Below are 12,037 nucleotides of genomic sequence, written 5' to 3'. Positions count from 1 at the left end.
GTTCTTCTGTGGTCGGTATGCGTCAGTTTCATGACAGACTGCATGAACCTGGCAGTGAACGCTGTTCCTTTGTCTGTTATGACAACCTTAGGAGCGCCATGTCGCAGCACTATCTGAGTGACGAAAAACTGAGCCACTTCATTCGCGGTTCCTTTTATGAGAGACGACGTCTCGGCATATCGGGTCATGTAGTCTGTTGCTACAATTATCCACCGATTTCCCAACGATGAGACAGGAAATGGTCCTAGCAAGTCCATTGCCACCTGTTCAAATGGTCCTTTCGGTTGCTCTATTGGTTTCAACAGACCTGCTGGTTTCAGTGGCGATATCTTGCGCCTTTGGCATTCTCGGCATGATCTGACATAGTGTTGTACAGAATCCAATAATTTCGGCCAGTAATATCTCTGGCGGATTCTTGCCAAAGTCCTACTAATGCCCAAGTGGCCTACCGATGGGTCATCGTGACACGCTTCTAAGACTTCCGCTCTCAGTGATGATGGAATGAGAAGCAGAAAGGTCTCACCAGTGCGTTCAAAGTTCTTTTTGTAGAGAACGTTGTTCCGGAGAACATAGGAACGTGATCGCGGACGAAAACTCGTGGTACTTTGACCTGCTGCCCCTCTAAGTACTGGATGAGAAGGAGTAATTCTTGGTCCATTCGCTGATCATGAGCCATCTCTGACACGTTCACAGCTCCAAGAAATGCGGAATCTTGTTCATGTTCAGGAGATGAGGTCTCGACTGGTGCACGTGACAAGCAATCCGCGTCATTGTGCTTGTGGCCGGACTTGTAGACGACGGTGATGTCATATTCCTGCAGACGCAGGCTCCATCTAGCAAGTCTTCCAGAAGGGTCCTTCAGATTTGCCAGCAAACACGATGAATGATGGTCGCTGATTGCTCGGAATGGTCTTCCGTATAAATAAGGCCGGAACTTACTGATGGCCCATATAACTGCGAGACATTCCTTTTCTGTAGCTGAATAATTTGATTCAGCTTTCGACAGAGTGCGGCTTGCGTAAGCGATAACTTTTAAATGCGAAGCATTTCTTAGCGAACCTCTGGCACTTTGAGCATTTCTATCTACGTATCTATATATCTATCTATCTATCTATCTATCTAGCCGCCTACATCTGGGTGCTCTCATGATCGCCTCCTTAACTTGGTGTAGACCAAAATTTGCATGGGAGGCTAAGAGGATTTGACGAATATGATATTGCCGGGTCATGACATGAATAACGTTAGAATCCTGTCGCGTACGTCGTCAAACACTTTCCAATAGACACGTGTGGCACATACCCGTTTACCACGGGCAGCGGTGTACGGGCATGCGCCCCAGGTGATTGACAGTTTATATTGCCACGCCCACTTCTTGTCTTCTTTTGATGTATTATATTGCCACGCCCACTTCTTGTCTTGTTTTGATGTATTCGGGTTTGACCGGCAGGGACGGTTATCAACGCTCGACGCTGTCCGCGAAGTAGTGTTCTAGAAGCGTCGCGATTGTAGTAGATCGGTTTGTTAAGATTGCGCCCCGCACGCGAATGTTCCAGTTTTGTCTAGAGATAACGCTGCCACCAGCGATATTGCTGGAAAGTTCGATAGCGCCTGTATAAAAGCCGACGCGCTTGATCGCTTGTCAGTTGATCGACGGACGACGCCCTGTTCGCCGCTATCATTGTACAGCGTGTATTGCTGTAGTTCTAGTTCTCATTTTCCGGCCACAAGTCCGGCCAAATAAACAGTTTCATCCTGCAAACGCCGACTGCTGTCTTCGTCGACGTCACGACCACGTGACATCTGGTGGAGGTGCTGCTTCATGATCCGGACGCCACCGCGAAGCGCGGACCCAAGCCCAAGCCGCGAAGACGACGACTCTAAGGACAACCCGGATCCTCGAACCAGCCGCCGGCTGAAAGGACTACCCCCCCAATACGGACCCCTACCGGATAAGCCAAAAGCCACGGCGACAAGAACAACAGGCACGATGACGGCCGCAGCGAACCCTGCCGCGATAGTGATGCAGCCGCCCAGGGAGCCGCCGACATTTCGTGGTTCGCCATGTGAAGACCCCGAAACCTGGCTGGAGACGTTCGAAAGGGTCGCAACATTTAACAACTGGAACGCCGACGACAAGCTGCGCCACGTGTACTTCTACCTGGAAGAAGCAGCAAGGACATGGCTCGAGAACCGGGAGTCCACGCTTCGAACCTGGGATCTCTTCCGCAGTGCTTTTTTGGAGACGTTCACGAGCGTCGTTCGAAAGGAAAGGGCCGCAACCTTGCTGGAGACACGGGTTCAGCTCCCGAACGAAAACGTGACAATCTTCGCGGAAGAAATGACCCGGCTGTTCCGCCACGCTGACCCCAACATGCCTGAAGAAAAGAAGGTTCGTTTCCTCATGCGAGGAGTAAAGGAACAGCTCTTCGCTGGCCTTATGAGGAATCCGCCGAATACCGTCCAAGAATTGGTCTCCGAAGCAACAACGATCGAGAAAACGCTTGAGATGCGAACACGGCAATACAACCGCAGCTTCTCGACCACAAGCTACGCCGACGTTCAAGCGCTAGCATCCGCCGACCTGCGTGAGACGATTCGAGCAATCGTGCAAGAGGAGCTGCGAAAACTTCTACCTTCGTCGCAACCTCAAGTAGATTCCATCGCCGACGTCGTGCACCAGAAGATCCAGCATTCACTCGGTGCGCCTCAGCTAGTAGAGCCGCAGCCGCAAGCTATGAGCTATGCTGCTGCAGCCCGCCGTCATGCTCCTCCTCCACGCCCACGCCAAGACGACACACCGCCGCAGTACCGTCGCCAGACGCCGCCGCTGCCACCGACGCCCCACCGTCCACCTGTCGGCCAGACGCCGCCGTCACCACCGACGCCCTACCGCCAACCTGTCGGCCAGCGCTACACCCCGAGGAAGACCGATGTCTGGCGTGCCCCTGACAACCGCCCGCTCTGCTACCACTGCGGGGAGGCCGGCCACACGTACCGCCGCTGCCAGTACCGTCAGATGGGGCTACGCGGATTCGCCGTCAACGCGCCGCGCCCGCAGCCAGGCGAACGGCCTCGCGACATCGACGACTACCTCACCGGAACACAATGGCAAGAACGACGACCTTCCCGCTCGCCGTCGCCCGGCCGTTACATGTCACCGCACCGCCGGCAGTACAGTGGCCCAAACCGGGGCTGGTCGCCTAGCCCGTATCCGGAAAACTAAGGGCAGCAACCGATGGAGGTGCGGTTGCTGAACGACGAAATGCTGAAGATCCTCCGCCGTCGACGACGCCGCGACGAAGTTCCCAGCCCCCGCCGCACGCCGAACGACGTCCTGAAGACGAAACTTTGCGACCGGAAGCAGACCTGACGACGCAACGCGGAATCAGCGGTGCAAACCGACGTAGCCGTGACCCGACGCCGCGACGTAACCGCAACGCAAGACGGCGGACTAGCGACCTCGACGTTCTGATCGACGGCCACAACGTCACCGCTCTCGTCGATACTGGAGCCGACTATTCCGTTATCAGTCGGCCGTTCGCAGCAAAGTTGAAGAAAGTTAGGACTGCTTGGGAAGGCCCCGAGATCCGTACAGCTGGAGGCCATCTAATAACGCTGATTGGTGTCTGCACGGCGAGAGTCACTATCAACAACCGGACTTATCCTGCGAGCTTTGTAATCCTACAAAACTGCTCCAGGGATGTGATACTTGGAATGGACTTCCTAAGTGACCACGGCGCCATCATCGACTTAAGAACCAAGTCGATAACCCTATCGTCGGAGAAAGCGACACCACCGGATACGAACCCATGTCAACATGCCCTGAACGTGCTCGAGGATCAAGTCACCATTCCTCCTAGATCCAGCATCATAATTCCCGTCGGCACCGAAACGGCTGAATGCATCGAAGGTGTCATCGAGAGCGATCAGGGTTTGCTGCTAGACCGTGACATTTGCGTCGCAAGAGGCATTGTTCGGCTGTATGAAGGGAAAGGAAGCGTGATGCTAACGAATTTCAGCCAGGAATGCAGACACCTGAGCAGGGGCACGACGATTGCATACATCGAAGAAATCTTGGCCGTCAGCGATGCGTTTGCCTTTTCAGATTCTGACGAAGCTACGACGACGATCCCTGAGCCACCCTTCGACGTAAACCCAAGTCTTCCCGCTCGCCAACAGCAACAGCTTCGACGCCTTCTGCAGGAATACAGGGACTGTTTCTCGTCGTCGTCGCGGGTCCGACAAACGCCCCTTGCTAAGCACCGCATCATAACAGAAGAAAATGCTCGACCACTCCGTCAGAGTCCCTACCGGGTTTCGACGCGGGAACGGGAGGCCGTTAAGAAACAGGTCGATGAAATGCTACGCGACGACATCATCCAGCCGTCCAACAGCCCGTTGGCGTCTCCCGTGGTGTTAGTGTAGAAGAAGGATGGGACCCTACGTTTCTGCTTCGATTATCGTCGCCTGAACAAAATCACAAAGAAGGACGTATACCCTCTCCCACGGATAGACGACACCCTGGATCGACTCCACAACGCGAATTACTTTTCGTCGATGGACCTCAAGACCGGCTACTGGCAAATTGAAGTCAACGAGAGAGACCGAGAAAAGACCGCCTTTATAACGCCGGACGGCCTGTTCGAGTTCAAGGTCATGTCCTTCGGTCTTTGCTCGGCACCTGCGACTTTCCAACGAGTCATGGATACTGTATTAGCTGGCTTGAAGTGGCAGACTTGCCTTGTTTACTTGGACGACATCGTTGTGTATTCCTCGAACTTCGACGAACACCTCCAGCGACTTCAATCCGTACTTCAAGCAATCAAGAACTCCGGGCTCACCCTGAAGCCAGAAAAGTGCCGCTTCGCGTACGAGGAGCTCTTGTTTCTGGGTCACGTGATCAGCAAGACTGGAGTGCTCCCAGACCCGCAGAAAACAGCTGCCATCGCCGCTTTCCCGCCACCCACCGACAAGAAGGCCGTGCGCCGATTTCTCGGCTTGTGCGCCTATTACAGACGCTTTGTCAAAGACTTTTCACGGATCGCCGAGCCACTAACGCAGCTCACGAAGACCGACATCGAATTCAGGTGGCAAACAGTGCAAGTCGAAGCATTTCATGAACTGAAACGACGCCTGCAAACACCTCCGATACTTGCGCATTTCGACGAATACGCCGATACGGAGATTCACACCGATGCAAGCAGCATAGGACTCGGCGCCGTCCTTGTGCAGCGGGCGGGCGGACTGGAAAGGGTTATCAGTTATGCTAGCCGGTCGCTGTCTAAAGCAGAGGTCAACTATTCCACAACAGAAAAGGAGTGCCTCGCCATCATCTCGGCTACGTCAAAGTTTCGCCCCTATCTCTACGGCAGGCCCTTCAAAGTTGTGAGCGACCATCACGCCTTGTGTTGGCTAGCTAACTTGAAGGACCCTTCTGGTCGCCTCGCACGGTGGAGCCTGAGACTTCAAGAATTTGACATTACTGTCGTGTACAAGTCCGGAAGGAAACACTCCGACGCCGACTGCTTGTCTCGTGCCCCCGTCGACCCACCAACGCCCGACGACCAGGATGATGACAGCTTCTTGGCAGCCATAAGTACCGAAGACTTCGCCGAACGACAGCGAGCCGACCCTGAACTGAAGGGTCTAGTGGAATACCTGGAGGGCAGGACCATCGTTGTCCCAAAAGTATTCAGGCGAGGATTGGCATCATTTTCTTTGAAAAACAACGTCCTCGTAAAGAAGAACTTCTCTCCGGCCCGAGCCAGCTACCTTATCGTTGTACCTTCGGGACTGCGACCAGAAATTTTGCATGCCCTGCACGACGACCCGACGGCTGGACACCTCGGACTTTCCCGAACGCTCGCACGAGTACACGAAAAGTACTACTGGCCGCGCCTTGCCGCCGACGTCACTCGCTACGTAAGGACGTGCCGAGACTGTCAGCGACAGAAGACACCGCCCACAAGACCAGCAGGCTTCCTTCAGCCGATCGAGCCTCCTCGGCGACCATTCCAGCAGATCGGGATGGACCTCCTGGGGCCGTTCCCAACGTCGACTTGCGGAAATAAATGGATCGTCGTGGCTACCGACTACCTCACCCGCTACGCCGAAACAAAAGCCCTGCCCAAAGGCAGTGCCGCTGAGGTAGCCAAGTTCTTCGTTGAGAGCATCGTCCTTCGACACGGCGCCCCAGAGGTTCTCATCATCGACAGAGGTACGGCGTTCACGGCTGACCTAACTCAGGCGATCTTGGAATACAGCCACACAAGCCATCGCCGCACCACCGCGTACCACCCACAGACCAACGGCCTCACCGAGCGTCTGAATAAGACCATCGCCGACATGCTGGCCATGTACGTCGACGTCGAACACAAGACGTGGGACGCCATCCTTCCGTACGTGACCTTCGCGTACAACACGGCCGTACAGGAAACGACGCAGATGACGCCATACAAGTTGGTCTACGGACGGAGCCCGGCAACGACGCTCGACGCCATGCTACCAAACGTGACCGACGAGGAAAACATCGACGTGACAACCTACCTACAGCGCGCCGAAGAAGCCATAGAGTTTCCTACAATACTTACTAGAGGGAACTCTGGCACTAGTGTCTATGGGAGCTGCAATGCATCGCGCTTCAGCCAGCATGGGAATCATGGGTAGTACACGGATTTGTCTAAACTTCGTTCTTTCGGCTCCGTTTGGCTCCGCGTCGGCTGCATCCGCTTTGTCGCAGAACGAAGTTCAGCAAAAATAAGCAGTTTCACTTCACCACTTTAACTTCTTTAGGCTCACAGATTTAAATCTGGTCATGAAGTTCACAATGATCCATTCTTTTGTCCGAAAGAAAACCAAAACATAGCAATAAACAAAGCCACAAGTGCGTTCGAAGCCCACAAGCACGAAGACTAGGCAAATCCGTGTACTACCCATCATTCCCATGGTGGCTGAACGATCGCAGCGCCAGAGTTCCCTCTAGGTCATTTTAGGAAACTCTATGGAAGAAGCACGACAGCTCGCCCGCCTACGGATAAAGAACCAGCAGACGACTGACAGCCGCCGCTACAACCTTCGACGACGCCACATGGAATACCAACCCGGTGACCGTGTATGGGTATGGACGCCAATACGCCGACGAGGACTTAGTGAGAAGCTTCTTCGACGATACTTCGGACCGTACAGGGTACTTCGACGCCTCGGCGCACTCGACTATGAGGTTGCCCCTGACGGCATTACGAACTCTCAGCGGCGCCGTGCGCGACCTGAAGTCGTCCATGTCGTGCGCCTTAAGCCGTTTTTTGCGCGTTAGCGAGCCTGGGGACTCTATTTTTTCCTTCGTTATTGTAATTGATTTGTGTATGCACTTGTTTTGTTTTGTTTTTTTTCTCTTCTATGTTCTTTCATAAGCATCGGGACGATGCTTTTTCAGAGGGGAGCAATGCCACGCCCACTTCTTGTCTTGTTTTGATGTATTCGGGTTTGACCGGCAGGGACGGTTATCAACGCTCGACGCTGTCCGCGAAGTAGTGTTCTAGAAGCGTCGCGATTGTAGTAGATCGGTTTGTTAAGATTGCGCCCCGCACGCGAATGTTCCAGTTTTGTCTAGAGATAACGCCGCCACCAGCGATATTGCTGGAAAGTTCGATAGCGTCTGTATAAAAGCCGACGCGCTTGATCGCTTGTCAGTTGTTCGACGGACGATGCCCTGTTCGCCGCTATCATTGTACAGCGTGTATTGCTGTAGTTCTAGTTCTCATTTTCCGGCCACAAGTCCGGCCAAATAAACAGTTTCACCCTGCAAAGGCCGACTGCTGTCTTCGTCGACGTCACGACCACGTGACAATATCTACCCAGGAACGGCGAGAACAGACATTGGTAACCAAAATGCTAGAGCGTTAAGGAAAACCAACATCGGCAGCGTTGACTCAACGAATGGAAAGAATGAAAATTAGGATCCCAGCAGGAATCGAACCCAAGCATCCTGCGTGGCAATCCGGTATTCTACCACTGAGCCACGCTAGGTCTATAAACTGGTTTGGAAAAACAGCATACGCAGGCGTAATATCGGTGCAACGTCAATTGTAGTTGTGGTGCTGGCTATCTAATTTTACAAGAAAGCAATAAGCACTACAAGATGCTCCTACGACGTGTAGTCCTACGATACAGGCGTCATATCAGATCAACGTCTGTAGTTCCAGTGTTGGCTCCGCTTTTATAGCAGCCTAATAAACATTACGTTTGTATTCCTATGATTCAGCAAGCTATATTGAAGCATTGCTCGACCCCGGAGGAATACATTAACGAAGGTTACATATGATATCCACATCATCGCACCGTAAAGTGCACTTCGTCCACCAGAACGGCGCAGTGTCCTCTTCATTTCTTACGAGGCTGGGCGATGGCCTCATGCTGACCGAGAATGATGCCAGATTGATTGACAGCCGCTTTGTAGACTAGGCTACGTAGGGCACATACGCCCAGGTAATTTACGAATACGACAAACACCATCCACTTATTTTGGTCTACGTAGCACTATCCAGGCCTACCAGCCTCGACGGCCTATACCTCACCAACGCGAAGGGTGGTTTCAGGTTCCGACATGTCGCCGGCTCTGTCGACAGACAATTTGTGGACGAAATGACCGAGGCATCCACGAATTCCAACAGCTCTACTATACCACATACTTCACTACACATGGACCCCTCGTCACCGCGATCACGACCGGATCCTGTAACAAGTCATGACCAGCTGCTGGTGCTCACTGATCACGGTGATGATGCCCTTGTTCAAGAACTGTCAAGAACTTGGACACACGCACACGGGTTTGTGAAACGTGCGTGCGTTCTCGGGACACGTATAAGCACTACATGTCAGCTTACCGCTTCTGGTATTGGTAATATCCACGTTGCCATTGCCAGCGTTACCCAACCGTAAACAACTGGTTATATAACACATATGCGGCTCTTCAACATATATATGTGGGTGTATAAAATTTATACAAATCTTTAGCGTCATTTTGTAACGTGTCGCTCAGGAGAAAAAAGTTACGCCACAGTCGCCCAGCCACCGCATGCTTGGCATAACATCGACTCCCACGGTGGATGGGATCTGCCGAATTTTTTCCTTCTATGAAGTTCTCTGGTTGAAAATGGCGGCTACATACTCTTGTGTACTTCGAAGTTGTATTAGGCGACCAATTCTCCCGCCATATCGCTGCAAGCCACTGCTCCCGTACACCAGCGGCAGCTGGTATTTCATGGAACGAAAGCTTTTCTTTCCGCTCGATTTGCACAATGGTACGTAACAATACGACATACCGAGGCATGCGGAGCACGTGGTTGCAAAATCCTGAAGTATAAAATAAAACACGAATACAATCGAAGTCGAATACAATTTTCGCACCGGCATCACGGCCACACAGACTGCTTGCGGCAAACATTCCTGGGAAAGCCTTTGGGAAGTGCGAATTCAATTAAACTTGAATGCAAACATGCATTCGGGAGCTTCGTAATACACGTGGCCGTTGAGTGCCAGCTTCCCGTAGTCTACTTGCACAGCGCCGCCACGCGGCAGCAGCGAGCGGCGGCGGAGCGCACGCTCGACGGCCCGAGGAGAGCGTTCGCCCAGGCACTGAAAAATACAGGAGGCGCTGGCTGGGGTGGCACCACACGAAAGACGTCAGCTGAAAGCTTTTGGAAATCCCTTTGCAGTTTTCCTGTGGGATCTAGGGTGAGGCGAGTGTAGGTGCTAGAATCACCAAGTAATGCCAGCATTTTCTTAGTGTAGTCCCGACTATCAAGCAAAACGGTTGCATTTTCTTTGTCGGCCGGAAGGATGACAGTGTCTGGGTTGCTTCTCAGCCCGTCGATAGCCTCACGTTCTTCCAGCGACAGCACGGACCTTGTAGAAGGATTCTGAATCCTAGAAAGCACAATCATAATGCGCGTGCGAGCTTCACCACGTCTAGAGGCGTCGACTTTGCTTACAGCTTCTTCCATAGCGCAAATGAGCTTCTCCGTATCTCGTGCGGGCCCTGTGTTATAATTTCATCCGAGGGTTAGGACTGACAGTTCCGCTGCTTTTAGCTTATACGAGGAAAGGTTGTGGACAGCCTCTCTTGGAAGAGAGCGGGACGTACCGTTTCGCTGTGGTCGCAGTCTTTCCAGCTTGGCATGGTGCGCCATGTTGTGGTCCGTGTTCTCACACTTGCTTGATAATTGGCTTGCAGCTGTATTGAAGCCATTTCTGCAGGGCACATGAACTCCAGTCGGCGACGAGCAAAGAAGGATTCGTTCTCCATTTGTCGAATTCTGGCCTTGCAATCAGCTTTTCTTGCTTGTAGTAGTAGTCGTTCAGCCCTGCAAATCACGCTATTCCCAAACGATGTGGGAACTGGCCTGTTTAGGCGCAGTGATCGCGGGATCAATCCCTCTGTCTTGCAAGTCAGGTGAAAAGTGAGGTGGCTTTTGATTGCAGACGCTCGGCTGCTCAGGAGAAAAAAGTTACGCCACAGTCGCCCAGCCGCCGCATGCTTGGCATAACATCGACTCCCACGGTGGATGGGATCTGCCGAATTTTTTTCTTCTCCGTTCTGCCACTGAATAAGAATAGCACCGAGGCCTACATTACTGGCGTCCGTGTGAATGTCTGTTTTGGCATCTTCATCAAAATGAGCAAGTATAGGAGGCGACTGCAAACGGCGTCGTAACTCAGAGAAGCCATCTTCTTGCTCTTTCTGCCAGACGAACGGTACACCTTCTTGTGTAAGCCGTGTCAGTGGTTCGGCGATCTTGGAGAAGTTTTCGACGAAGCGCCTGTAGTAAGCACAAAGCCCCAGGAAACGTCTCATGGCCTTTTTGTCTCGTGGCTTTGGGAAGTTTTCAACCGCAGTGATCTTTTCGGGGTCTGGGCGCACACCTTCAGAACTAACGATGTGCCCGAGGAACCGAAGCTCGCGAAATCCGAAGTGGCATTTTTCGTGTTTGACCGTCGGTGCTGCCGCACGAATAGCATCCAGTACAGTTCTCAATCTCTGTACGTGTTGCTCGAAGGTAGTTGAAAAAACTACTACGTCATCAAGATAGACAAGGCAGGACTGCCGTTTGAGTCCAGACAACACAGTGTCCATCATCCTCTGAAAGGTAGCGGGAGCGGAACATAAACCAAAAGGAAGTTCTTTGAACTCGTAGAGTCCGTCGGGTGTTACAAATGCCATCTTCTCACAATCTCGTTCGTCCACTTCGATTTGCCAGTATCCGCTTTTTAAATCCAAAGATGAAAAGAAGTGCGCATTACGTAATTTATCCAATGTATCGTCGACTCGTGGAAGTGGGTAAACATCCCGCTTCGTGACGAGGTTCAGTTTCCTGTAGTCAACACAGAACCGCAGGGTGTTGTCCTTTTTCTTGACAAGTACTACCGGTGATGTCCACGGGCTTTTGGATGGCTGTATCACGTCGTCCTCGAGCATCTCTTGTACTTGATTCTTTATCGCTTCCCTTTCTTTCGGAGCCACTCGGTATGAATGTTGACATACAGGTCTAACATGTCCTTCGACTACGATGCGGTGCTTTGCGACGGGAGTACGTCTGACTTTCGAAGTGGAAAAACAATCTGCGAATTCCTTGATTAAATCCACAATCTGGTCCTTCTGTGGGGACGACAGCTCTCGGTCAATGTCTGTTGACTGAAGGGCACGGTCTACTGTCCAGGAAGCTGGAGGTGCTTTGTCTATAGTGCAAACATCCAAGACTTGTTCGTAGTCATGAAGGGATGCTATGGCTCTTCCCTTTGCAACATGCTGTACCTCGTTTCTAAAGTTGGTCAATAGCACATCCGTAAATCCGTCACGCAGATTCACTAGACCTCTCGCCACGCATATTCCTTTTTCGAGTAGAAGTCCGATATTTCCGTCAGCTAGTCCAGCATAGTCACGAAAAACATCGCTTCCCACAACAACTATCACGCTGCTACGTGGCGGCACGGTCACACCTTTGTCCACAATACGGAGAGGCGAAATGATTGGTTGCTTCGT

At 52.3% G+C, this 12,037-nt stretch overlaps 2 protein-coding genes across 3 annotated transcripts in view; both read left to right on the top strand.

Moving 5' to 3' along the window:
* The window catches only part of LOC119372473 (protein shifted), a 709,384-nt gene extending 708,854 nt beyond the window's left edge, over window positions 1-530 (top strand). Inside the window, exon 11 of the transcript XR_007417709.1 lies at window positions 517-530. The gene's annotated coding sequence lies outside the window, so the exon portion shown is untranslated. The remainder of the gene's footprint in view (window positions 1-516) is intronic.
* The window catches only part of LOC119372472 (DNA-binding protein P3A2), a 210,871-nt gene that overhangs the window by 33,224 nt on the left and 165,610 nt on the right, over window positions 1-12,037 (top strand). The window lies entirely within an intron of this gene.

The sequence above is a fragment of the Rhipicephalus sanguineus genome, chromosome 10 (genome assembly GCF_013339695.2).
Source record: "Rhipicephalus sanguineus isolate Rsan-2018 chromosome 10, BIME_Rsan_1.4, whole genome shotgun sequence".
NCBI classification, from domain to species: Eukaryota; Metazoa; Arthropoda; class Arachnida; order Ixodida; family Ixodidae; genus Rhipicephalus; species Rhipicephalus sanguineus.
The sequence above is the reverse complement of the archived record's forward strand: the minus strand, read 5'-3'. Positions and strand labels throughout refer to the sequence as shown.